Source organism: Tachyglossus aculeatus, chromosome 21 (genome assembly GCF_015852505.1).
Source record: "Tachyglossus aculeatus isolate mTacAcu1 chromosome 21, mTacAcu1.pri, whole genome shotgun sequence".
Taxonomy (NCBI): Eukaryota; Metazoa; Chordata; class Mammalia; order Monotremata; family Tachyglossidae; genus Tachyglossus; species Tachyglossus aculeatus.
The window spans coordinates 50,145,800-50,173,019 of NC_052086.1; the positions used below are offsets into that span (position 1 = coordinate 50,145,800).

The window sequence follows — 27,220 nt, forward strand, 5'->3', positions numbered from 1 at the left end:
CTGACAATTGGCAGAGCTGGGATTTGAACCCATGACCTCTGACTCCCAATAATAATAATAATAATAATGTTGGTTTTTGTTAAGCGCTTACTATGTGCCAAGCACTGTTCCATGCACTGAGATAGATACAAGGTGATCAGGTTGTCCCACGTGGAGCTCACAGTCTTAATCCCCATTTTACAGATGAGGTAACTGAGGCACAGAGAAGTCAAGTGATTTGCCCAAGGTCACACGGCTGACAAGTGGCAGAGCGGGGATTAGAACCCATGACCTCTGACTCCTCTTTCCACTGAGCCACGCTGCTTCTCTGTGGATCCCCCTGTACTGCCGCTCCTTGTCCTTAGTCCTACACCTGCCGCAAAGCCCTCCGCTTAGCATCCCAGGGACACCGCACACAGCACCCAAGACACAGCTTCACTCATTTAATCCATCCACCTGCCTCTGGACCGGACTGGTCCTCTGTCAACCCAAATAATGATGATGTTAAGCTCTTACCATGTGCCAAGCACTGTTCTAAGCACTGGAACACTGTTCATTCATTCATTCAATCGTATTTATTGAGTGCGTACTGTGTGCAGAGCACTGTACTAAGCGTTTGGGAAGTACAAATTGGCAACGTATAGAGACGGTCCCTACCCAACAGCGGGCTCACAGTCTAGAAGGGGGAGACAGACAACAAAAAAAAACCCATGAAGACAGGTGTCAAAACCAACAGAGCAAATAGAATCATAGCTATATGCACATCATTAACAAAATAAATAGAATAGTAAATATGTACAAGTAAAATAGAGTAATAAATCTGTACAAATATATACAAGTGCTGTGGGGAGGAGAAGAGGGTAGGGCGGGAGGGATGGGGAGGAGGAGAGGAAAAAGGGTGTTCAGTCTGGGAAGACCTCGTGGAGGAGGTGAGCTCTCAGTAGGGCATTGAAGGGAGGATGAAACCTAGCTTGGTGAATGTATGGAGGGAGGGCATTCCAGGCCAGGGGAAGGATGTGGGCCAGGAGTCAATGGCGGGACAGGCGACTGTCACTGTTCTAAGAGCTGGAACCAACACATGGCATGGGGGATAGGGGGGATGGGGGAAGTAAATGGGTGAGAAACAGCGTGTCTTAGTTGGACACGTGCTTGGGAGTCAGAGGATGAGGGTTCTAATTCCGGCCCTGCCACTAGTCTGCTGTGTGATCTTGGGCAAAGCCGCTTCACTTCTCTGGCCCTCAGTTACCTCATCCGTAAAATGGGGATTAAGACTGGGAGCCCCACGTGGGACTCCACCTGATTACCTTGTATCATCATGATGGTATTTCCTAAGCGCTTATTATGTGCCAAGCACTGCTGTTTCTACCCACACTTAGAACAGTGTTTGGCGTATAGTAAACGCTTAACAAATACCATTACTATTATTATTATTACATTACATTTATGAAAGCCCCCCAGAGAAGGTATTTCTACCATTTTCCTCAATCATTCATCCCCTCCTGTCACTGACAGACTCTCACCCAAAAGTTCTTTTTTTAATGGTATTTTCTAAGTACTTAATATGTGTCAGGCACTGTTCCAAGTGTTGGGATAGATGTAAGTTAATCGGGTCAGACAGAGCCCCTGTCCCTCATGGGCTCACAGTCTAAGTAGGAGGGAGTTTAGATATTTAATCCCCATTTTACAGAGGAAGAAACTGAGGCACAGAGAAGTGAAGTGACTCACCCAAGGCTACACAGCAGGCAACTGGTAGAGTGAGATTCAAGTGCTTAGTACAGTGCTCTGCACACAGTAAGCACTCATTAAATGCGATTGAATTAATTAGTATCCAGGTCCTCTGCTCTCTGAGTTCTGGTATGGCTTTGTAGTTCATTTGGTAAGATGTTTTAAATCAGAAGTAAACTAAACCAATAGAGAAGGCTGTGTTCTAGGAATCTTGTTATTGGTTGTAAAATATAATTTATTGAGTGCTTATTGAGTGTATTAGGAACTGGGTGAGAATAAACAGATGGGAATTAGACCCAATCCCTGTCCCTTCAAAGGGTCAAACTCGGACTAGAACCCAGGCCTCAAGGACTCCTGTGTCTTGCAAATTGTGGGGTTTCTGTCAGAGGGAGAATAGACCCTCTTCACTGCCGTGGCCCTGCGCACTCCCAGGTTTAAAAGCCCCAGGACTTTTAGAAAGGGGAATGGGGGAAGGGGGTCCATCCCTCCGTCCCCCAGGAAAGGTAAGGGCTACCTATTGGTCCTGCTGGGCAGACTGAGGCATGAACAATGCAGTGTCCTCTGCCTTTCTTCTCTCCTCTCCTTGACTCTCCTCCTCTCCCCTGCGGTCGAAATTCCTGGAAAGCTGCTGCACTACAAGGGTGAATTCTGAGGTGCGTGCAAGGAGGGCCGTTGAACGCCGTCTAGGAAGCATTTGTGAGAATGATGATGACATAGTGGGGAGCTGTTGAACAACCCAAGTCCTTTCAACCCATTTTTTGTCCACTTGTTCAGCTGAAATCCTGGACACTAACCTCCACAAAGGGCCTTGCAGTAACTAACCCTCCTTCCCGCCCCCACCCCTCCTACCTGCCTCTTTGGTTGGAATTCCTGGGGTCTATCCAAAGACTTTGAGCTAAAGAGCCTGAAGCATTCTTAAGGGTGTGAGGGTGCCCAGGACTGTGAATTCTCCACTTCATGGAGATTTGTTTTTAGTAAAACACCTCTTCCCCTTCTCCTCTTTCCTCTGGCCCTTTAAAAAATGGTGACCCTTTTTGCAGAGGAATAATAACAACAATAATAATAACTGTGGTATTTTTTAAGTGCTTATTTTGTGCTAGGCACTGTACTAAGCCCTGGGGTGGATACAGGTAAATTGGTTTGTACACAGTCCCTATCCCACATGGGGCTCTCAGTTTAACAGGTTGGACAAAGTCCTTGGCCTACATGGGGTTCACAGTTGAAGTAGGAGGGAGTATGATTTAATCCCTATTTTACAGATGAGGGAACTGAGTCACAAAGAAGTAAAGTGACTCATCCAGGGTCACAGAGCAGACAAGTGGTGGATGCAGGATTAGAACTCAAGTCCTTCTGACTCCCAGGCCTGTGCTCTATCCACTAAGCCATGCTGCTTCCCAGTAATAATGAGGCCTAAGCCAAGAGGGAACACTTGCTGATCAGGGGAAGGCAATGAAGCAGTGTGGCCTAGTGGAAAGAGCATGTACCTAGGAGTTAGAGGACCTGGGTTCTAATCCCGCCTCTGACAATTGCTTGCTGAGTGATCTTGGCCAAGTCACTTACCTTCTCTGTTCCTCAATTTCCCCATCTGTAAAATGGGGATTCTATACCTGTTCTCCGTCCTATTTAGACTGCAAGTCCCATCTGGGACGGGGACTGTGTCTGACTTGATTGATTTGCATCTAACCCAGCACTTAAAACAGAGATTGACACATAGGAAGCACTTGACAAATACCATAAAAGAAAAAATGAATTACACAGATGTCGACTCATTAGTTATTTCCCAAAGCCCTTGTGTCTTCCTCTCTCCTGCTCTCTCTGGCAGGCACAGGATAATTCTGTATTAGGGGTCAGGTGGCAGTCCTCCCCACCAGAGCCTCTCCAGCCCCTTCCAATCACTACCGGTCCCCAGAGATGCAGTTTGATAAGCCTCCAAGCCAGACCTCTACCTTTCTGCAGCAACAGCAGCATTTACTGAGCAGACTTTTTCAGAGAGCTGTACTTGACACTTGGAAACATGCAGTTGAAGTAAAAGTCACAGTCCCTAACCTTGTGGAGCTATCTATGGAAAGGGGGAGAGAAAAATTGTCAAATGATCATAGGTAGCAAAGGCACAAATCCATATTTTTAAAAACTCCAAAGTAAGCAATTAAATAAGCAACTTATAATAATAATGGCACTTGTTAAATGGTTACTGTGCATTAAGCATTGTTCTAACAGCTGAGATAGATCAATCAATCAATCAATCGTATTTATTGAGCGCTTACTATGTGCAGAGCACTGTACTAAGCGCTTGGGAAGTACAAATTGGCATCACATAGAGACAGTCCCTACCCAACAGTGGGCTCACAGTCTAAAAGGGGGAGGCAGAGAACAGAACCAAACATACCAACAAAATAAAATAAGTAGGATAGAAATGTACAAGTAAAATAAATAAATAAATAAATAAATAGAGTAATAAATATGTACAACCATATATACATATATACAGGTGCTGTGGGGAAGGGAAGGAGGTAAGACGGGGGAATGGAGAGGGGGACGAGGGGGAGAGGAAAGAAGGGGCTCAGTCTGGGAAGGCCTCCTGGAGGAGGTGAGCTCTCAGCAGGACCTTGAAGGGAGGAAGAGAGCTAGCTTGGCGGATGGGCAGAGGGAGGGCATTCCAGGCCCGGGGGATGACGTGGGCCGGGGGTTGATGGCGGGACAGGCGAGAGCGAGGTACAGTGAGGAGATTAGTGGTGGAGGAGCGGAGGGTGCGGGCTGGGCAGTAGAAGGAGAGAAGGGAGGTGAGGTAGGAGGGGGCGAGGTGATGGACAGCCTTGAAGCCCAGGATGAGGAGTTTCTGCCTGATGCGCAGATTGATCGGTAGCCATTGGAGGTTTTTGAGGAGGGGAGTAATATGTCCAGAGCGTTTCTGGATAGATAAGTCTATCAGGTCAGACACAAGCCCTGTCCCACGTGGGGCTTGCAGTTTAAGTAGGAGAGAAAACAGATCCCATTTTACAGTTGAAACTGAGGCACAGAGAAGTTAAATAACTTGCCCAAGGTCATTCAACAGACAAGTGAAAGAGCTGAGATTAGAACCCAGGTTCTCTGATTTCCCCAGTCCGTGACCCCTCCCCTAGGCCACACTGCTTCCCTAATGTATGGTAAGTATTCAAGTGTTTGGCATTTCTAGAAAGTTGAAGGGGTAGTCTGGAAATTCCTCTTAGAGTTGGCAGCTTCTTTGGAGGGCTTTGAAGGAAGGAGGGAACTTGTTTTTGAAGCTGAATGGGACAGCAACTCAGGCAGAAAAAGATGGGAGCCCCTTAGACTTGTAAGTCCCCTGTGGGACATGGACTATAACTGATCTGATTATTTTGTATCTGCCCCAGAGCTTAGTCCAGTACTTGGCCCAGAGTAAGTGCCTAAAAAATACCACAATTATTAGCCACAAGAAGGAGAGTTGTTAGCCAAGCCCAGTTAGAAGGTTAATTAGGGAGGAGCGAAGAGCAGGTGATGAAGCAGGAGAAGAGGATGGGAGATAGGTGGTAAACCATTGGTGAGAACCTTGAAGCTAATGATTTGGAGTTTCCATTTCATGTGAGAAGTGGATATCTGTTGGCAGTTTTTGGAGAAGTAATTGATGTGTCTGCCCTTGGTTGGAGTCTCTTGCCTGTCTGAGGCCTGAGCTGACAGCTTTCTCCTGTATCAGGACCTCTTCATTATAGGAATCCAGAGAGCAACAAAGTAAAATCCAGCTGAAGTAGAACAAACATGTCGCTTCTTATGAGGCTTTATGACTATCATTGTGTGACAGGCATCTAATAGGAAGGCAGCGGGGCCTACTGGATAGAGCATGAGCCTGGAAGTCAGAAAGACCTGGGTTCTAATGCTGTCTGTGGTGTGACCCTGGGCAAGTCACGAAACTTCTCTGGGCCTCAGTTACCTCATCTGTAAAATGGGGATTAAGACTGTGAGGCCCATGTGGGATAGGGTCTGTAGACAACTTGATTATCTTGTGTCTATCCTAGCACTTAGAACAGTACTTTGTGTGTAGTAAGCGCTTAATAAATACCATCATCATCATCAACAGCAGCAGCAGTGGGATCTAGTGGATAGAGCACAGGAGCAGGAGTCAGGAGACCCAGGAGACCTGGGTTCTAATCCCTGCTCTTCCACTTGCCTGATGTGTGACCTTGGGCAAGTCACTTATCTTCTCTGGACCTCAGTTTCCTCATTTGTAAAATGAAGATAAAATACCTCATCATCTTCTTTAGACTGCAAGCTCCAGTTTTCTGAACTAATTGTCTTGACTGTATCCCAGGATTTTACATAGTGCTTGGCACATAAATTCTTAAAAATACCAAAATTATTACTATTATTAATCTAGCCAAGTAACAGTGGGTGTTCAAGAATGCTAGGCCAGTGTTTACAATGTCTGCTGTTCAAAGGAATTTTACAGATAGGATGGTAAAATAATGATAATTATAGTATTTGTTAAGCACATACTATGTACCAGGCACTGTACTAAACACTGGAATAAGATGTCCACAGTGAAACCTACACTATGAGTACTTTTCCCTGGGTGTTGTCCTCATATGATTCACATTGACACTCTTCAATCAATAGTATTGAGTGCTTACTCTGTGCAGAGCACTGTAATATGCACTTGGGAGAGAACAATAGAGTTTATAGACCTTTTCCCTACTCTCAAGGAGCTTACAATCTTGAAACTCAGAGTGCCTCAATTCCTCAGACTCCCAGCTTTGCATATAAGGAACTAAAGGAGAAGCATCATGGCCTAATGAATACCAGTCAAAAGTACCTGGGTTCTAAAACTAGATCCACCACTTGCCTGCTCTGTAACTTGGGGCAAGTCACTTAATGTCTCTGTGCCTCAGTTAACTCAACTGTACGATAGGGATTAGGACTGAGCCCAATGTGGGGCAGGGACTGTGTCCAACCTGATTAGTTTGTGTCTACCCAAGCACTTAGTAGAGTGCCTGGCACATAGTAAGTGCTTGACAAATGTCTTTTTCAAAAAAGGAACTAGAGGCAGGGCGGTATTCATTGAGGGCGTTATTCTCTGTAGAGTTTCCTCCCTGTTCTGGTCTGACAAATCCAGCTTTCTGACCTTGAGGGTTCAGGGCAAGACCTGTCTTTCTGGTCTGGCATTTTCTAGTAGAAAAATATGGGTTTTTTTAAGGACGATTTTGACTTCTATTTAATTTAAATGTATCTTTTGAATAGACGGTGGGAACCTAAAGGATAATTTTGAATCAGTGAAATACTGGTATCCACAAAATCAAATGAGCCCCAGAGTCTAGAGCTAAATGAAGTTACCTCACCAGGTGGATGGACTGAGGAAACAAAACTTTCTCTCAAAAGTAGGTCTTAAAGGTTGGATCTGGCCAAGGCTCCTGATAAACATTCAAATCAGCCTTAGCAACTCAAGTTGAGCTTATCTGGATCAGCCCTTGCATTACTGTCAAGCATATTTGTCCTCTTGCAACAGTGAAGTCATGAACAGTACACATCTTAAACAGTCCAACTTCCATTCTCCACATATTTGGGAGGGAGGAAACATTACAGGATCTCCCAAATGAAACCTTAGAGGTAGGATAAGAGAAGATGTGGGGCAGCTGCCCCGAAGTCTGGCCTGGTCTGGAGATTGCTCAGAGTTGGACAAGCCCCCTTCCTTCTTTTCTAATGGTATTTATTAAATGCTTACTGTGTGCCAAGAGGTACATAGGGTACAAGGTACAAGGGGTACAAGCTAATCAGGTTCATGAGAAGCAGCGTGGCTCAGTGGAAAGAGCACAGGCTTTGGAGTCAGAGGTTACGGATTCGAATCCCGGCTCTGCCAATTGTCAGCTGTGTGAATTTGGGCAAGTCACTTCACTTCTCTGTGCCTCAGTTACCTCATCTGTAAAATGGGGATTAAGACTGTGAGCCCCCGTGAGACAACCTGATCACCTTGTAACCTCCCCAGTGCTTAGAACAGTGCTTTGCACATAGTAAGCACTTAATAAATGCTATTATTAATATTATTATTATTATTATTATTATTATTATTCATGGCCAAGGGTCTCACAGTCTTAATGCCCATTTTACAGATGAGGAAACTGAGGCACAGAGAAGTTAAATGAAGTCACCCAGCAGACCAGGGGCAGAACTGGAATTAGAACTCAGGTCTCGTGATGATCAGACCTATGCTCTTTCTACACTGCCTCCACTTCTTTCTCTTCATCCCCCAGTGAGGTGAACAGCATGGGGTGAAAGCCCCGGGGAACTCCTGCCTTGTTCTCCCATCCCCTGAGGACCAGCCCGGTTGTGGTATCCTCCAGAAATCTGGAAGGTTCCCAAGAGATGTGATTGACTCCTGAGTGTGAGAAGCAGTGTGGTCTAGCGGATAGAGCATGAGTCTGGGAGTCAGAGGACCTGGGTTCTAATCCTGGCTCTGCCACTTGTCTGCTGTGTGACCTTGGGCAAGTCACTTAACGTCCCTGTGCCTCAGTTATCCCATCTGTAAAATGGGGATTAAGGCTGGGAGGGTCAAGTAGGACACTGACTATGTCCAACCTGATTAGCTTGTATCTACTCCAGCACTTAGTACAGTGCTTTGCACCTAGCAGTAATGATAATAATAATAATAATAATAATAATGGTATTAGGCACTTACTGGGTGCCAGGCAGTGTACTAAGCATTGGAGTGGATAAGAGGGAATCAGGCTGGACACAGTCCCTGACCCACGTTGGGCTCACATTCTGTCTCCCCCCTTCTAGACTGTGAGCCCGTTGTTGGGTAGGGACCGTCTCTATATGTTGCCGACTTGTACTTCCCAAGCGCTTAGTACAGTGCTCTGCACACAGTAAGCACTCAATAAATACGATTGAATGAATGGATAATCCCTATTTTACAACAGGTCAAACAGCAGATAAGTGGTGAACACATAGCAAGCGCTCAATAAATTCCACTGATAGATTAACACATACTGTTTTTTTAAAGGATCCTACAGTCTAGCGAGGAGGGCGGTAGTGTCCAGGCAAGGCTTAATACATTTTCTGATCTGAAGGGGGACCCACTCTCCCTTTCTTCTGACCCCCCTCTCCCTGTCTTCCTCCTGACATCTTCTGGGGGTTGTCCTTCAGGCAGTTTTTGACAGATTAGAGAATACCTGACCTTGCACTGCTCAGGATTACCCTCCTGGAAAGAGGCCAGCTGGGTTTGACACTAACCATCATCATCATCAGTAATATTTATTGAGCGCTTACTGTGTGCAGAGCACTGTACTTGGGAGAGTACAGTACAATAGAATTGGTAGACAAGTTCCATGTCCACAACAATTTTTTTAAATTGGTACTTGTTGAATGCTTACTAAGTGCTGGGGTTAATATGAGCTAATCCGGTTGGACACAGATCATGTCCCACATGCGGCTCACGGTATTATTCATTCACTCATTTAGTCGTATTTATTGAGCACTTACTGTGTGCAGCACACTGTACTAAGCGCTTGGAAAGTACACTTCGGCAACAGATAGAGACAGTCCCTACCCAACAATGGGCTCACAGTCTGGAAGGGGGAGACAGACAACAAAACAAAACAAGTAGACAGGTGTCAATACCATCAAAATTATTTTTATTATCAATACTCATTTTACAGATGAGGGAACTGAGGTAGAGAGAAATAAAATGACTTGTCCAAGGTCACAAAGCAGATAACTATTGGAGCTAGGATTAGAACCCAGGTCCTTGAATATAAATCTCAGGATTTGGGCCAGGGTTGAAGATTCCATGGCTTTCTGTAAGGAGTAAGGGTGTGAGTCTTTGAGTACAGCTTCTTCAAACATGAGAGAAACTTGGCTATAATCCCACTCTCTCCACCCCACACCAAAAGAGGGCAAACCCAAGGCGCTGTCATTTTAGTTCTAGGTACAGGTTAAGGAAGCAGCATGACCCAGTGGAAATAGCATAAGCCTGAGAGTCAGAGGACCTGGGTTCAAATCCTAGCTGTGCCACTTCAATCAATAAATCACTGATATTTATTGATCACTCACTGTGTGCAGTGCACAGTCCTGAGCAATAGGGAGAGTACAATGCAAAGAAGTAGATACAGATCATCCCTGCTCACAAGGAGTTTAGGGCATTAAAATCAATTACAGACGGATAATATGTTCATAATGGCTGGTGGAGGGGAGACTATCAAAGTGCTTACGGGGAACAGACCTAAAAGCCTAGAAAACTCAGAAGGGAGGGCTTAGGTGGAGAAGGTCTCTTGGCTGAGATGTGATTTTAGTAGGGCTTTGAAGATGGGGAGAGTGGTATTGGATATGAAGGGGTTAAAGTTAGTGTTGCTTCCACTGATTTCTGAAAATGGATTTAAATATTTTCAAACAGGGCTGGGGTGGCTGTTGGGGGTATATGGCTTAAGGTGCTGGAAATTAATTGTGGAAGATATGTTGGAGGAGGAGGGATTTCAGGATCTGGGCAAGGTGTAGGTGGCAAGTAAAATGCGATCAAGGTACAGTGAACAGATTGGTGTTAGAGGAGTTAAGCATGTGGGTTGAATTGCCTGCTTTGTGTCCTTGGGCAAGTCACTTAGTTTCTTTGGGCCTCTGTTTCCATCTCTGTAAAGTAGGAATTAAATACCTATTCCTCCTCTACCATAGAATGTGGGCTTCATGTGGGACAAGGACCGTGCCCAAGCTGATTATCTTGTGCCAGTGTTTCGAATAGTGCTTGGCCCATAGTAAGCATTTAGCAAATGCCACCACTATTATTATTATCATCATTATTGTTTCTGAAATATGAGAAGTTCATCAGGGAAAAAATTGGGAATGGAATGCTGCGCCCAGATCATGGGGTACCCAGAGTCAAAGATCAGTCTCTAGAGAAGCAGTGTGGCTCAGTGGAAAGAGTGTGGGCTTGGGAGTCAGAGGTCATGGGTTCGAATCCCAGCTCAGCCACTTGTCAGCTGTGTGACCTTGGGCAAGTCACTGAACTTCTCTGGGCCTCAGTTATCTCATCTGTAAAATGGGGATTAAGACTGTGAGCCCCGCATGGGACAACCTGATCACCTTGTATCCCCCCCAGCACTTTGAACAGTGCTTTGCGCATAAGTAAGCACTTAACAAATACCACCATCATTATTATTATTATTATTAAACATGTAGTAGTAGTAGATTTTATTGAACTCTCATTTGGTACAAGGCACCCTATACTAAGCCCTCGAGAACTTCCCAAGTGCTTAGTACAGTGCTCTGCACACAGTAAGCACTCAATAAATACGATTGAATGAATGAATGAATGAGAAGTACAAAACATTCCCTCCAGACAAGGCACAGGAAAAATAGACATAAAAATATTTACAAACTGTAGTCAAGATGAATCATTGAATGTGCAGCTGAATAATGATAATAATAATTCTGATATTTGTTCAGGGACAAACACTGTACTAAACACTGGGGTAGATACAAATTAGTTTGAATATGGCCCCTGACCCACAAGGGGCTCACAATCTAAGTAGGAAGGAGAACATGTATTAAGTGAAGAAATGGAGGCAGTTGAAGGCACAGAGAAGTTCATTTTTGTGTGTTTTTTCTTTAATTGGTATTCGTTAAGCACTTATTGTGTGCCACTGTTACTACGTCAGGCACTGTACTACACACTGGGGTAGATATAAGCTAATCGAGTTCATGTCCCACATGGGGCTCACAGTCTTAATCCCCGTTTTATAGATGAGGCAAATGAGGTAAAGAAAAATTAAGTGACTTGCCCATAGCACACAACAGGCAGGTGATGGAGCTGGGATTAGAACCCAGATTCTCTGGCTTCCAGTCCTGTGCTCTTTCCACTAAAGCATGTTTCTTCCACTGATTTCTGAGAATGGATTTAAATATTTTCAAACAGGGCTAGATATGGCTGTTGGGGGCATATGACTTAGGGGGCTGGGAATTAATTGTGGAAGATTTGTTGGAGGAGGAAGAATTTCAGGAAAGCCTCGAATATGGGAAGAGCTGTGGTTTGACAGATTTGGGGTGAGGTGGAGGGAGTTCTCATTTGGGGGAACCCTGTGAGTGAGGGGATGCAGATGAGACATTGAAGGCACATCTTCTCCAAGAGGTCTTCCCTCACTAAGCCCTCATTTCCTTTTCTCCCACTCCTTTCTGCATTGCCCTTGAACTTAATTCTGCCCCCTTTTTTCATCCCTCCCCCAACCTGACAGCACTTAGTTACACATCTGCAGTTTATTTGTTTATATTAAATGTCCGTCTCCCCCCGCCGGACTGTAAGGTCATTGTAGGCAGGGAACATATATTGTTATATTGTCATACTGTACTCTCCCAAGTGCTTAGTATAGTGTTCCACACACAGTAAGCACTCAATAAATATGATTGACTGATTGATGGATTGGACAGGCAAGAACGAGGTACAACTTGAGGAAACATCCAAAACCAGGAAGCTGCACATACCTGGGATTTTCTGGCATCCAGGTCCTGGGTTTTCATTGGTCTTTCCTGCTTTTTCCCATTTTCAGTTGTTTCCAAACTTTAACTGTGCCTCACCCTGTTCTCCTGGTTCTCCTCTTACTTCTCGACCATTCTTTCTCCATCTCTTACACTGGCCTCTATTTTCATCTCTCACATCCAATCTGGGGTTTGTCCAGAAAGGCACTGTTCTGGGTCCTTTCCTCTCATCTCTGTGCATTCACTCTCTCTGGGAACTAACCCACTCACCTAAATTTAGCTAGCAGCTCCATGTGAATGACTACAGATATCTCATTCCAGCCCCAAACTCTCACCTAATATACAATTGTGTACACCCTCTTTCCTCTATTGGCAACTCTTCTCAGGTGCCAGCACTTCAAATTCAAAACTTTAAAACGACTTCTCATCTTCCCTACTAAATCATCACAACCTCTTCCTCCTCCAAACTTCCCCATTTCTGTCCCAGAATACTTCAGTCTTGAATCATCTTAGACTCCTCACTCTTGTTCCAGTTTTTCTTCCACAGTATTTCCCAAATCTGCTCCTTCCTCTTCACCAAACAGCAACCTCCCTTGTCCTAACACTTGTTATATCCAGCCTCTTCCTCCTTTTGTCAGTCAATCAATCTTCTCCTCCAAGAGGCCTTCCCCGACTGAGCCCTACTTTTCCTTTCTCCCACTCCCTTCTGAATTGTCCTGACTTACCCTCCCAGCCCCACAGCACTTATGTATATATCTCTAATTTTATTTATGTATATTAATGTCTGCCTACTCCTCTAGACTGTAATCTCACTGTGGGCAGGGAATGTATCTGTTACTTTGTTATAGTGCCCTCTCCCAAGAGCTTAATACCAGTGCTCTGCAACCAGTAAGCACTCAATAAATACAATTGACTGACTAATTCAACCAACAGATCATTTATTGAGCACTTACTTTGTTCAGAGCATTGTACTAAGTGCTTGTCTATATTATTCACTGTTGTGTGGATTATTTTCCTAAAGCATTAATCAGCCAATCAATAGTATTTATTAAGTGTTTATTCTGGAGAGGAGGAGGGAATTCAAGCAGAAGAAAGGTGATGAGCAAGAGGTCAGTGGAGAGAGAGACAAGAACAAAGTCCATTGGTCAGGTTGGCTTGAGAAGATTGAAGCACGTGAGCTGTGGTATAGTGGGAGAGAAGCAAGGTCAAGTAGGTGAGAGAGAAATGTTTAAGTGCCGTAAAGCCAATGGTCAGGAGTGTCTGCTTAATGCAGAGAGGAATGGGTGAAGACTGAAAGTTTTTGAGATGTGTGCAAAAGGATGTTTTAGACAAGTTATTTTTTTATAGTGTTCTCTAAGCATTTACTATGTGCCAGGCACTAGGCTAAGTGCTGAGGTAGATAAAAGCTAACCATTCAATCGTATTTGTTGAGTGCTTACTGTGTGCAGAGCACTGTTCTAAGCGCTTAATCAGGTTGGACACAGTCCCTGTCCCACAAAGGGCTCACAATCTTTAATCCACATTTTATAGATGAGGTAACTGAGGCACAGAGAAGTGAAGTGACTTGCCTAAGGTCACACAGCAGGAAAGCGGTGGAGCCGGGATTAGAACCTGGGGCCTCTAGCCACTAGCCCACACCACTTCTCTATGATCTGGGCAACAGAGTGAAGTGTGCATTTAACATGGGGGGAGACTATAAACATGGAGGTCTGTGGGAAGGCTAAGGCAGCGGTCAAGTGTTGGGACCAGAGTGGTGGCAGTTTGTGTGGAGAGGAAGGGGTGGATTCTGAAGATGCGAAGGAAATACAGACAGGATTTTGTGACTGAACATGGGGGTTGAAAGAGAGTGGACAGGGATTGTGTCAATCAATGAGAAGCAGCATGACTTGATGGATAGAGCATGCCATGAGCCTGGGAGTCAGAATAACAATAATAATAATAGTATTTGCTAAGCGCTTACTATATTCATTCATCATCCATTCAGTTATTGAGCACTTACTGTGTGCTGAGCACTGTACTAAGCACTTGAGAAGTACAAGTCCGCAACATATAGAGACGGTCCCTACCCAACAACGGGCTCACAGTCTAGAAGGGGGAGACGGACAACAAGACAAAACATGTAGACAGGTGTCAAAACCATCACAATAAATAGAATTATAGCAATGTGCACATTGTTAATAAAATAAATAGAAGAGGAAATATGTACAAGTAAAATAGAGAAATATGTACAAATATATGCAAGTGCTGTGGGAAGGGAAAGGAGGTAGGTTGGGGGGCGATGGGGAGGAGGAGAGGAAAAAGGGGGTTCAGTCTGGGAAGGCCTCCTGAAGGAGGTGAGCACTCAGTAGGGCTTTGAAGGGAGGAAGAGAGCTATGGCAGATGTGTGGACAGAGGGCATTCCAGGCCAGGGGAAGGACGTGGGGTGGGGGTCGACGGTGGGACAGGCAATGGGGGTCAACGGCGGAACAGGCGATAATGAGGCACGGTGAGGAGGTTAGCGGCAGAGGAGCGGAGAGTGCGGGCTAGGCTGTAGAAGGAGAGAAGGGAGGTGAGGTAGGAGGGGGCAAGATGATGGAGAGCCTTGAAGCCAAGAGCGAGGAGTTTTTGCTTGATTCGTAGGTTGACAGGCAACCACTGCAGATTTTTGAGGAGGGGAGTGACATGCCCAGAACGTTTTTGTACAAAGATAATCCAGGCAGCAGAGTGAAGTATAGACTGAAGCGGGGAGAGACAGAAGGATGGGAGATCAGAGAGGAGGCTGATGCAGTAATCCAGACGGAATAGGGTGAGAGATTGAACCAGCAAGGTAGTGGTTTGGATGGAGAGGAAAGGGAGAATCTTGGCAATGTCTTGAAGGTGAGACCAGCAGGTTTTGGTGACAGATTGGATGTGTGGGGTGAACGAGAGAGCGGAGTCGAGGATGACACCAAGGTTGTGGGCTTGTGAGATGGGAAGGATGGTAGTGCCATCTACAGTGACGGGAAAGTCAGGGAGAGGACAAGGTTTGGGAGGGAAGATAAGGACCTTAGTCTTGGATATACTGAGTTTTAGGTGGCAGGTAGACATCCAGATGGAGCTGTCCTGAAGGCAAGAGGAGATACGAGCATGGAGGGAAGGAGAGAGAGCAGGAGCAGAGTTGTAGATTTGGGTGTCATCAGCATAGAGGTGGTAGTAGAAGCTGTGGGAGCAAATGAGTTCACCAAGGGAGTGAGTATAGATAGAGAACAGAAGGGGACCAAGAACTGTCCCTTGAGGAACCCCTACAGTAAGGGGATGGGAGGGGGAGGAGGAGCCCACTAAGGAAACTGAGAATGAAGAGCTGGAGAGATAAGAGGAGAACTAGGAGACAATGGAGTCTGTAAAGCCAAGGTTGGATAGGGTGTTGAGGAGAAGGGGATGGTCCACAGTGTCGAAGGCAGCTGAGAGGTCGAGGAGGATTAGGATAGAGTAGGAGCCATTGGATTTGGCAAGAAGGAGGTCATTGGTGACCGTTGAAAGGGCAGTTTCGGTGGAGTGTAGGGGATGGAAGCCAGATTGGAAGGGGTCTAGGAGAGAGTTGGACTTGAGGAATATGAGGCAGCAAGTGTAGATGACTTGTTCTAGGAGTTTGGAAAGGAAGGGTAGGAGGAAGATAGGGCGATAACGAGAAGGGGCAGTAGGGTCAAGAGAGGGTTTTTTTTAGGATGGGGGAGATGTGGCCATGTTTGAAGGCAGAGGGGAAGGAACCAGTGGAGAGTAAGCTGTTGAAGATGAAAGTTAAGGAAGGGAGGAGGGAAGGGGCTAGAGTTTTCATAAGATGAGAGGGTATGGGGTCCGAAGCACAGGTGGATGGAGTAGCACTTGAGAGGAGGGAGGAGATTTCATCTGAAGATACTGCCGGGAAGGATGGGAGAGTAGTGGAGAGGGTTTGGGGGGGGGGGGGCATGGAGAAGGGGGAGGGGTGACTTTGGGGAGCTCAGACCTGATGGTGTATGCCAGGCACTGTTCTGGGGTAGATACAAGGTAGTCGGACTAGACACAGTCCCTGTCCCAGATAGGACTCACAGTCTTAATTTCCATTTTACGCATGAGGAAAATGAGGCACAGAGAAATTAAGTGACTTGCCCAAGGTCACATAGCAGACAAGTGGCGAAGCCGGAATTAGAATCCATGACCTTCTGACTCTCAGGTCTGTGCTCTGTCCACTAAGCCATTTGGACCTTGGGGATAGATGGGGATCCATTAGAACTGCTAACCAGGATTTGCTAGAAATCTCCAAAGAAGGAAATTCTTCTTTGTTAGTTTTGCAAAGAGAAAATAGCCCTGGTTTCAGAAATGCTGAGTAGGTTAAAAGTTTGGAAAACCGGGCCCCAGAAAACACCCCAAGCATTAGTAATTGGCATATAGAACAAATGAAAAATACAAATCAAGTTCAAAGGTCAAATTCCTTAGTGCACCCTAGCCTTTGCTTCCTGGATCCTCACGGACAAATAGTCCCTAAATGTCTTCTCATTCTTACCAGAACTTCAGCCTGCTACAGCCTGCTTCAGCCCACTCCGGCTCCTGTTCTCTCACAGGAATGATCCATTGCCTCTCTTCTCTCCCCACCCTTTTGCTTATTGGTTACATTAAGGATAATAATATTTACAAAGTGAAGACTTTGTGCCAAGACTGTGCTAAGCCCTTGAGTGAATACAAGATAATCAGGCACAGTACCTATTCCACAAAGGGCTCACAGTCTAAGGGGGAGAAAACACAGTTAAGGAAACTGAGGCATAGAGAAATTAAATGATTTATCCAGGGTCACTCAGCAGACAAGTGACAGAGCTGAGATGAGAATCCAGTACTCCCAGCCCTGAGCTGTTTCCTTGAGGCAAACTGATTCTCCCTGGAGGTAGAATAATAATAATAATAATAATGGTATTTGTTAAGTGCTTACTATGTGCAAAGCACTGTTCTAAGCGCTGGGGAGGTTACAAGGTGATCAGGTTGTCCCATGGGGGAGCTCACAGTTTCAATCTGCATTTTACAGATGAGGGAACTGAGGCACAGAGAAGTTAAGTGACTTGCCCAAAGTCACACAGCTGACAGTTGGCGGAGCTGGAATTTGAACACATGAGCTCTGACTCCAAAGCCCATGCTCTTTCCACTGAGCCACGCTGCTTCTCAATAATCTGAAAGTAGAGGTGGCCACATAATCACATGGCTCCCTTCTAGTTTGGTATTGTTTTAATTGTAAGATGGCTTTGTCCAAGAAAAGATTGGAGACAAAAGACCAAAAATTTGCTCAGTGGTGTGAGGGGGCCACTGACCACCCCAGCTCCCAGTGGTCCTGCAGGGTAGTGGGCATATGGCCTTAAGTACCTTTGGGAAAGTCCTTTTTCTTAAAAAAAAAAAGTATTTGTTAAACACTTTCTACGTGCTAGGCAATGTATTAAACATTGGGTACAGATGAGCTAAACAGTTGGACACAATCACAGCTCACAGTCTTAATCTCTATTTTACAGACGAGGTGACTGAGGCAAAGAAGTGTAGTGGCTTGGCTGTGGTCACATAGCAGAGAGGTGGCGGAGTCAGGATTAGAACACAAGTCCTTCTGACTCCCAGGCCCATGGTCTATCCACTAAATTATGCTGGTTCCCACTAAGCTACACTGCTTCCACTGTTGCTGCTGCTTCCATTTTTAGGAGAAACCAGGTCAGAAGGTCAAGTTCACAAAGGTCGTTAGGGGGATCATTTCACCTGGGAACAAACGATTTTGTTTTCCCCACAAAAGGTCTTGTATTTGGTTTCTATTTCAACAAATGATGTTATTCCTCAAATAAATAATGTCTCCTTCCATGTTGTTTCCTTGGGATCCTCACAATCCTTTTGAGAAACATTAGCGGGAAGAGGGCTGGGTGGAAGATGGATAATGGAAAGTTTTTCTCCGGACACTGCTCTTTTGCACTTGTTTTACCATGCAGTCAAGTGTAAAGTTTCTTATTTTAGCTTTGTTGGTTAACCACTCTGGCCCTCTTTTGTAAGAATAGATTTTAATCTCCCCAACAAAAGGTGCAAGTCCAGAGAAAAGCTCTCTAAATATCACGGGGTTCTCTGGGCTTTGTTCCTGGATGCATCTTTTCCCCAAATGGCAGCGGTCTTCATGGGGCTTCTCACTGAGGCCAGGAAACCCTTTTCTTGCTCTGCCCCTGAAATAGATCATTTCCCCAAAAGGACTGAGAAATCCAGAACTGAGGAAGAAACAGCTTAAAGCCAGTCCAGTTCTAGTTCAGAGAGGATTTCCATCACTTTCAGACAGGTTTCCAAAGTGTTCTGTAGTGTCATATCTCTGCAGGTCTCTCCCAAACCTTTGGAAATCCAGACCAAGCATTGGGTTGAACTTATAGCCCGATGGGACCGGAACAGGGAAGTTGGCAGGGAAACAGACACCCGACTCGAGACTCGGTAGAGAAAAAGGAAGTTTTTCTATTTGAAGATCAGAGAAGCCTCAAATACTGTACAACTTTACTCTGGGTTTTTTATTCTTTGTTTCCTCTGACTGTGGTTTTATACTGGTGTTTAACTATAAAGGTGTTTGTTTTTGAGATCAGTTATTTAAACTGCCCCCTTTCCTAGGAGATAAAACCCAAAGACTGGCATGGGAGGTAGCGGGGGTGGGGGAGTGGCTGGGGGGATCAGAGAGTTTTGCCCACCTTGAGCTGTCAGAATCCTGGGACAAGTAGGAAGTCAGTTCATCCCTTCATCTTTTAGGGACCTTCTGGACAAAACTAGTTGTAGAGACTATATGCTCCCTCTAGACAGCAAGCTTATTGTGGGCAGGTAACATTTCTACCAACTCTGTTGTACTGTACTCTCCCAAGCACTTAATACAATGCTGTGCACTCATTAAGTGCTCAATAAATACGATTGATTGATTGATAAAATTAGGAACCGTTTAGTGACTAGGCAGTGGGACTGACATTGGATAGAGCACAGGCCTAGGAGTCTAAAGGTCATAAGTTCTAATTCCAGCTCTGCCACTTGCCTGCTGTGTGACCTAGGGCAAGTCACTTCACTTCTCTGTGCCTCAGTTACCTCATCTGTAAAATGGGGTGTGAGACTGTGAGCCCCACAAGGGACAGGGACTGCGTCCAACCTGATTTGCTTGTATCCACCCCAGTGTTTAGTACAGTGCCTGGCACATAGTAAGTGCTTAACAAATACCATTATTATTATTGTTATTATTATTATTATTATCTGAGCATTTATTCTGGAGGAAATATAATCAGTTTTGTTTGTAATCGTGATCTCCCGTGTAACAAGAAATGGAATGCTGTGGCTTATTCCGATTTCACCCAAGATCCGTCTCATGGGGAATGCTGTTCCTCATCCCTCCCTCCCACCCCTCTCCAAAAGGCGGCTGTGGTTACGAGTGCAGAGCTTAGGTGTCTTTCGGAGGGGTCCAGAACCACTCCAGGGATTCCTGCCCTAGATCAGAGGTTTCTTGGGAAAACTGGCTGGTTCTGGGGGAGATGTGTAGGCTCCTTGTGAGCAGGGATCGTCACCTTTTCATTCATTCATTCATTCATTCATTCATTCAATCGTATTGAGCGCCTACTATGTGCAGAGCACTATACTAAGCGCTTGGGAAGTACAAGTTGGCAACATATAGAGACGGTCCCTACCCAACAGTGGGCTCACAGTCTAGAAGGGGGAGACAGAGAACAAAACAAAACATATTAACAAAATAAAAGAAGTAGAATAAATATGTACAAGTAAAATAGAGTAATAAATGCGTAAAAACATATATACATATATACACCTCTACTCACTCTATTACACTTAGTACAGTGCTTAGTACAGTGTTCTGCACAAAGTAAGTGCTTAATAAATGCCATTAATCTATCTATTGGGTCCACTCTAGCGGGCATTCTGAAGGTCTGGTTTGGTCTGGTGAGATTGTTTGCAGTTCACACGGAGAGGGTGGGAGTTGTGGGGACAGGGAAGGGGGAAGGTGACAGCATCTCCCAAGCACAGACTAATGTCATCACTTGAAAGCATACCAGAGATCTGGATTAGCAGCCCTCTTGCAGTGGGGAGTGCAGTGGGGGAGCCAAAACCACTCAGCCTCTCCCCTGCACTGCCCAGAAACAGCACTTGAGAATCAAAAAGAGCATAATTCCTGACCTAACGAGCCTCAAGCATAATCATCACCAACTTAATGCCACTGGAAAAGCAGCAGCAGAAGAGGGTGTGAGTGGGGTGAACTGAGGTTCAGCCGAAGGACTGAAAAGTGAGAGTTATATCCGGGTTCTGTTGGGGCAGGATGGGGGCGGATTGGGTGTCCGTGAGCCTTTGTGGGGAGAGGACAGCCTGCTGGACCAGGGACCCTGAGACTCCACCACATGTCTGCTGTGTGACCTTGGGGAAGTCACTTCACTTTTCTGGGCCTCAGTTACCTCATTTATAAAATGGGAATTAAGAGTGTGAGCCCCGTGTGGGACAGGGACTGTGTCCAACCTGATTAACTTGTATCTACCCCAGTGCTTAGGACAGTGCTTGACATGTAGTAAGTGTTTAACAAGTACCATTATTATTAGTAGTAGTAGAATTAGTATCTGATGGCCCCAGAGTAGAATGGCTGAGTAAATGGTGGTCTGAAGACAGCCCAGTGTAGGAGGTGGGATGGCAGGATTCCCAGGGGAGCCAGCTCAAACCAGAAGCCAAAATCTTCTCCAGGGAAAACCAAGGGACTGTGGGTGGCCTTGGGAAAAGTCTGGAGGAAGGGAATTGAAAGGGGAGGAAAAAACCTTTTCTAAGCACCATTCATTCCAAACTGCTCTTGAGGAGCCCAGGGTCTCTGCATATTTTCTGAGTATCCCACTCTTAAGAGACATTCGAGGGTGATCTCTGTGCATGGTGTTCTCTGTAGGGTTTAGAATTAAATCCTCTTCCGCTCCCCACTCCTTACTCTAACCCATCCTTCCCCTCTCTTGCTCCGATTTCCACAGATAAAGAGACACAGAAGGACAAGAAGATGAAACTCTGGTTTGCATCACTCAGAAAAGGCAGTCTAAATTGAGTTTAAACTAAAGAAGAAATTGAAGTGTAAGTATTAATGATGGATTTGTAAGCAATCTTTGTTCCAGAAAGCTCAAGAAACTTTGACCTGTATCCCCATGAGCTAAGTAGGCCCATGGATGCTTGGACCCATTTGACAATGGATATTCTTGAGGCCAAGAAAACTATGGATCCACTACCAGAATGGTTGCAGATGGAGGTGGGGCATTCTAGGAGAGATGTGCCCATGGCATTGCTATGGTTCAGAGACGACTCAATAGCATATGACAAGACAATTCTTGAGGCCAGAGATGTCAAGTGACTTAAATCTTGTCAGACAGCTATGCTGCAGGGGGAGCCAAGACCCCACCCAAGTCAGAGTCCAGCATGCTTTTTGCTAGCCACTCTACCTTGCTGTTTTATCTGCTACAAGGGCAGCTTGTTAGAAAGACCCTGAAATCTCAAGTGGCTTCAGAGATGATTACCAGAAGCTGTACTAGGACTCTCTAGTGAGATGTGCAGATTACAGTACTCAACCCTGAGAACATACAAAAGAATGAAAAGACTTACCCTCAAAGTGCTCACAATCTAGTGGAGGAGACAGTAGTAGTAAATTGATAAACATATCATAGTTAATAGTGAAAGAGATGTAAATAATAGACACGGGTGAATTGATAAATAAGCAAGCAAACAGACCTGAGTGCTGAGATGGCCGTGGGAACGGCATGATTAGCAAAAGGGAGGCCTTCCCAGACTGAGCCCCTGCTTTTCCTCTGCTCCTCCTCCCCTCCCCATCACCTCTACTCCCTTCCCCGCCCCACAAGACTTGTGTATATTTGTACATATTTATTATTCTATTTATTTTATTAATGATGTGTATAGATCTATAATTCTATGTATCTATTTTGATGCTATTGATGCCTGTCTACTTGTTTTGTTTTGTTGTCTGTCTCCTTCTTCCAGGCTGTGAATCCGTTGTTGGGTAAGGATTGTCTCTATCTGTTGCTGAATTGTACTTTCCAAGCGCTTAGTACAGTGCCCTGCACACAGTAAGCGCTCAGTCAATACGATTGAATGAATAAATGAATAATCAGGGAGGGCCTCATGAAGGAGGTATCTTTTAGGAGGGCTGTGAAGGAGGGGAGGGGTGGCGTTTTGTTATTTGAGGTGGGAGGTACTTCAGGATATATGATTCATTTCCTTCAGTCCTTTCTCTCTGTGTAATGTAACCTTGAAGATTAACCACCCTCCCCTAGCTCTGGAACTGGGAACAAGGCATCCAGGCTTGAGGGATAGAAGGCTGATTTTCTTTATTTTACTCTGTGGACAGTTTGGGATGGAGACTGTGGAAAATTTGGTGGGTGGGTGGTTTTTTTAATTTTATTTATGGATGTATTTTCTAAAAACCAATAAAAAAGATCAAATGATGCCGGGCCCCATACTCCAAGAGAATTAGGTGTCTAGTTGAGATCTGCAAAGCTAAATCTCACAGTCTCACAACTCTCACAGTCAGGAAATGCCTTGTGCCATAGCTTAAATCCATTCCCTCTAGTTCAGCCTTCCATAGCTATAGAGCTTGGTTGAGTGAATGCCTCAGTATTAAATTTGTAACAGAAGAACTGTTTTGCAAAGGAAGGGAGCAAAAAGGTGAATTTGGATGAAAATAAACCCAGGTAGCTCCCAGAAATTAGGAAGGATTTTGCCTCTGGTATCTTGGAGGACCAGTTTGGAAGGAGAAACATATCCGCTCCTCCCTTGGGCCTGGACCAAGCCAGATCTATTGGGTGTTCCTGCCTTTATTTTATTCACTAAGGAGTGTTCCCTCCAGCTCACTCCTCTTAATCCATGAGTAAACCAAGGTTTCTCAGTTGAAAAGAAAAAAGAAAGGGCTGTCCTTTGCAAGAATGACTTAGCAGCTGATGGTTGGCAAATATTTCTCTCATATTTAAAGTTGTATTTCAGACTTGAGAAAAGAGCACCAGGCAATTCTTAACATTAACAGTTGATAGTCAGTTGACAGCACAAGACTGTTAGATAATTTGGCGCTTGCCAGAGAGGGTGAGAGGAATGGGGGAGAGAGGAGGGAGATATAAAACAGGAAGGCAAAATCTGGTCACCCCATGGGGGTGGCCATTCAGGGGGTAGGACTTCATAGGGGGAGAGGAAGGACAGAGAAGGGGAAGAGGGGTGACAGCCTCTGCTGTCTTCATCATGTTTCCTAAGTCACCCCATTTCTATCCAGGTGACAGTGCCAGTGACGGCAGTGGCTCCACATGAAACAGGAAACAGTGTGGTATAGTGGAAAGGGCACAGCTAGGAATCTGTCACTTGTCTGCTCTGTGACCTAGGGCAAGTCACTTAATTTTTCTTTAACTCCATATGTCATCTGTAAAAAGGGAATTAAATCCTCCTCCCTCCGATTTACGCTGTGAGCCCCTTGTGAGACAGGCAGGGGCTGTGTCCAACCTGATTATCTGCACCAGTGCTTAGTACAGTGCCTGGCACAAAGTAATAATAATAATGATGGCATTTATTAAGTGCTTACTATGTGCAAAGCTCTGTACTAAGCACTAGGGAGGTTACAAGGTGATCAGGTTGTCCCATGGGGGGCTCACAGTCTTAATCCCCATTTTCCAGATGAGGTAACTGAGGCACAAAGAAGTTAAGTGACTTGCCCAATTAGTGGAGCCGGGATTTGAACCCATGACCTCTGACTCCAAAGCCCGAGCTCTTTCCACTGAGCCATGCTGCTTCTCTAGTAAATATACTTCTCACATAGTAAGTGCTTAACAAGTACAATTTTTATAATGGGTCCATCTTAACTCTGTCCAGGGTACTTTCTTCCACAGCTGGAAATGCAGCATCGTGACTGCGCCAGAAACCCACCAGGTCATCCCAAAATGGGCTGGTTCAGTTGCAGTAGTAGCTGTTGTAACCAAAAAAATGAGAGGAAGAGACCAGTTACTTCTCCTCCTTATTGCCAAGCCCAGCCTCCACTCCCATATCGTCAGATCTCCTTTGTTTTATCGTATTTGTTAAGCACTTATTACATGCCAGGAACTGTACTAAACCCTGGGATAGAGACAAGATTATCAGAGTTGGACACGGTCCCTGCCCTACTTGGGCTCAGAGTCTTAATCCCCATTTTACAGGTGAGGTAACTGAGGCCCAGAGAAGTGAAGTAAGTTGACCAAGGTCACACAACAGACAAGTGGTGGAACTGGGATTAGAACATAGGTCCTTTTGACTCCCAGGCCTGTGCTTTATCCACTAGGCCGTGCTTCTTCCCACCACCCTGGTGGGAAAAGGTGGAACCATGGAGAACTCAGCTGTGTCATCCAAATTGGGAGGCTGGTGGTCTTTCCTCAAGAGTCGGTTCTAGACCAGAGAGGTTCTGGGTGTTAAGGCCTTCACCAGGGTCATCCCAAGCCCAGAGATACTCCAGGACCCCCTAGGATGGTCTGGAGATCGTTTAACATAAGAGGGATTCTTTCCCCCTCCTCCATCCCTCACCCCCTAACTCCATCAGGTCTGAGCTCCCCAAAGTCACTCCTATTCTCCCATCCTTCCCAGCAGTATCTTCAGATGAGATCTCCTCCCTCCTCTCAAGTGCTACTCCAGCCACCTGTGCTTCTGACCCCATTCCCTCTCATCTTATGAAATCTCTCGCCCCTTCCCTCCTCCCCTCAACTTCCATCTTCAACCGCTCACTCTCCACTGGTTCCTTCCCCTCTGCCTTCAAACATGCCCACGACTCCCCCATCCTAAAAATACCCTCTCTTGACCCCACCTCCCCTACTAGTTATTGTCCTATCTCCCTCCAACCATTCTTTTCCAAACTCCTTGAACTTGTCATCTACACTCGCTGCCTCAAATTCCCATGCCAACTCTCTCCTTGACCCCCTCCAATCTGGCTTCCACCGAAACTCCCCTCTCAAAGGTCACAAATGACCTCCTTCTTGCCAAGTCCAATGGCTCCCAGTCTATTCTAATCCTCAGCTCCTACTCTATCCTAATCCTCCTCGATCTCTCAGCTGCCTTCAACACTGTGGACCACCCCCTTCTCCTCAACACCCTATCCAACCTTGGCTTCACAGACTCCGTCCTCTGCTGGTTCTCCTCTTATCTCTCCGGCCATTCATTCTCAGTCTTCTTAGCGGGCTCCTCCTCCCCCTCCCATCCCCTTACTGTAGGGGTTCCTCAAGGGTCAATTCTCTGTCCCCTTCTGTTCTCTACACTCTCTCCCTTGGTGAACTCATTCGATCCCACGGCTTCAGCTGTCATCTCTACGCTGATGACACCCAAATCTACATCTCTGCCCCTGCTCTCTCTCCCTCCCTTCAGGCTCGGGTCTCCTCCTGCCTTCAGAACATCTCCATCTGGATGTCTTCCCGCCATCTAAAACTCAATATGTCCAAGACTGAACTCCTTATCTTCCCCCCCAAACCCTGCCCTCTCCCTGACTTTCCCGTCACTGTAGACAGCAATACCATTCTTCCCATCTCACAAGCCCGCAACCTTGGTGTCATCCTCGACTCCGCTCTCTTGTTCACCCCTCACATCCAATCCGTCACCAAAACCTGCCAGTCTCACCTCCGCAACATTGCCAAGATCCGCCCTTTCCTCTCCATCTAAATCGCTACCTTGCTGGTTCAATCTCTTATCCCATCCCAACTGGATTTCTGCATCAGCCTCCTCTCTGACCTCCCATCCTCCTGTCTCTCCCCACTTCAGTCTATACTTCACGTTGCTGCCCGGATCATCTTTGTGCAGAAATGCTCTGGCCATGTTACTCCCCTCCTCAAAAATCTCCAGTGGCTACCAGTCAACCTACGCATCAAGCAAAAACTCCTCACTCTCGGCTTCAAGGCTGTCCATCACGTCGCCCCCTCCTACCTCATCTTCCTTCTCTCCTTCTACAGCCCAGCCCGCACCCTCTGCTCCTCTGCCGCTAACCTCCTCACTGTGCCTCGTTCTCGCCTGTCCCGCCGTCGCCCCCCAGAACCATGTCCTCCCCTTGGCCTGGAATGCCCTCCCTCCGCACATCCGCCAAGCTAGTTCTCTTCCTCCCTTCAAAGCCCTACTGAGAGCTCACCTCCTCCAGGAGGCCTTCCCAGACTGAGCCCCCTTTTTCCTCTCCCCCTCCCCATCCCCCCCGCCCTACCTCCTTCCCCTCCCCACAGCACCTGTATTTATGTTTGTACAGACTTATTACTGTTTTACTTGTACATATTTACTATTCTATATATTTTGTTAATGATGTGCATCTAGCTTTATTTCTATTTATTCTGATGACTTGACACCTGTCCACATGTTTTGTTTTGTTATCTGTCTCCCCCTTCTAGATTGTGAGCCCGTTGTGGGACTGTTTCTATATGTTGCCGTCTTGTACTTCCCAAGCGCTTAGTACAGTGCTGTGCACACAGTAAGTGCTCAATAAATATGACTGAATGAATGAATGAATCTGTCAGGTTTGTGGTCTGAGCTGCTGTGGTCTGAGCTGAAGGCAGAGGAATGGCATAGATCAAGAAGCAGCAGATAAGCAGGATAGCCTAGTGGAAAGAGCACAGGCCTGGGAGTAAAAGAACCCCAGCTCCAGCTCTTGTCTACTGTGTGACTTTGAAAAGGTCACTCAACTTCCCTGTGTCCCAATTACCTCATCTGTAAAATCAAGGTGTTTAATCAATTAATCAGTTACCCCATGTGGGACGGGAACTGTATCCAACTGGTTAATTTGTATCTACTCCAAGTGCTTAGTGCAGAGCCTGACAGATAGTAAGCACTTAACAAATACCATTTTTTAAAAATCAACGAAGTCCCTTACAGCTCAAAAATGTCATGATACTTTGTGACTAAATCTCTTGATTCAGCAGATTTGCAATCTGTGCCACATGTTACCAGACCAATCAAAAGGTGTTTACTCAATCGATGGTATTTATTGAGCACTTATTGTGTGAGAGCACTGAACTAAGCACTTGAAAGAGTGCAGTTCAGCAGAGTTCGTAGGCAGAATTTCTGCCCACAGTGAGTGACTCCCTCCAGCCTCAGTGGG

General features: G+C 45.7%; 1 protein-coding gene across 2 annotated transcripts in view; it reads left to right on the plus strand.

The window, feature by feature from the left end:
- The window catches only part of SCNN1B (sodium channel epithelial 1 subunit beta), an 82,245-nt gene that overhangs the window by 1,130 nt on the left and 53,895 nt on the right, over positions 1–27,220 (plus strand). Inside the window, exon 2 of one of the 2 annotated variants that reach the window (XM_038762285.1) lies at positions 21,120–21,216. The gene's annotated coding sequence lies outside the window, so the exon portion shown is untranslated. Of the gene's footprint in view, positions 1–21,119; positions 21,217–22,132; positions 22,151–27,220 lie in introns of those variants that run through there. The other variant, XM_038762286.1, reaches the window with a different exon arrangement.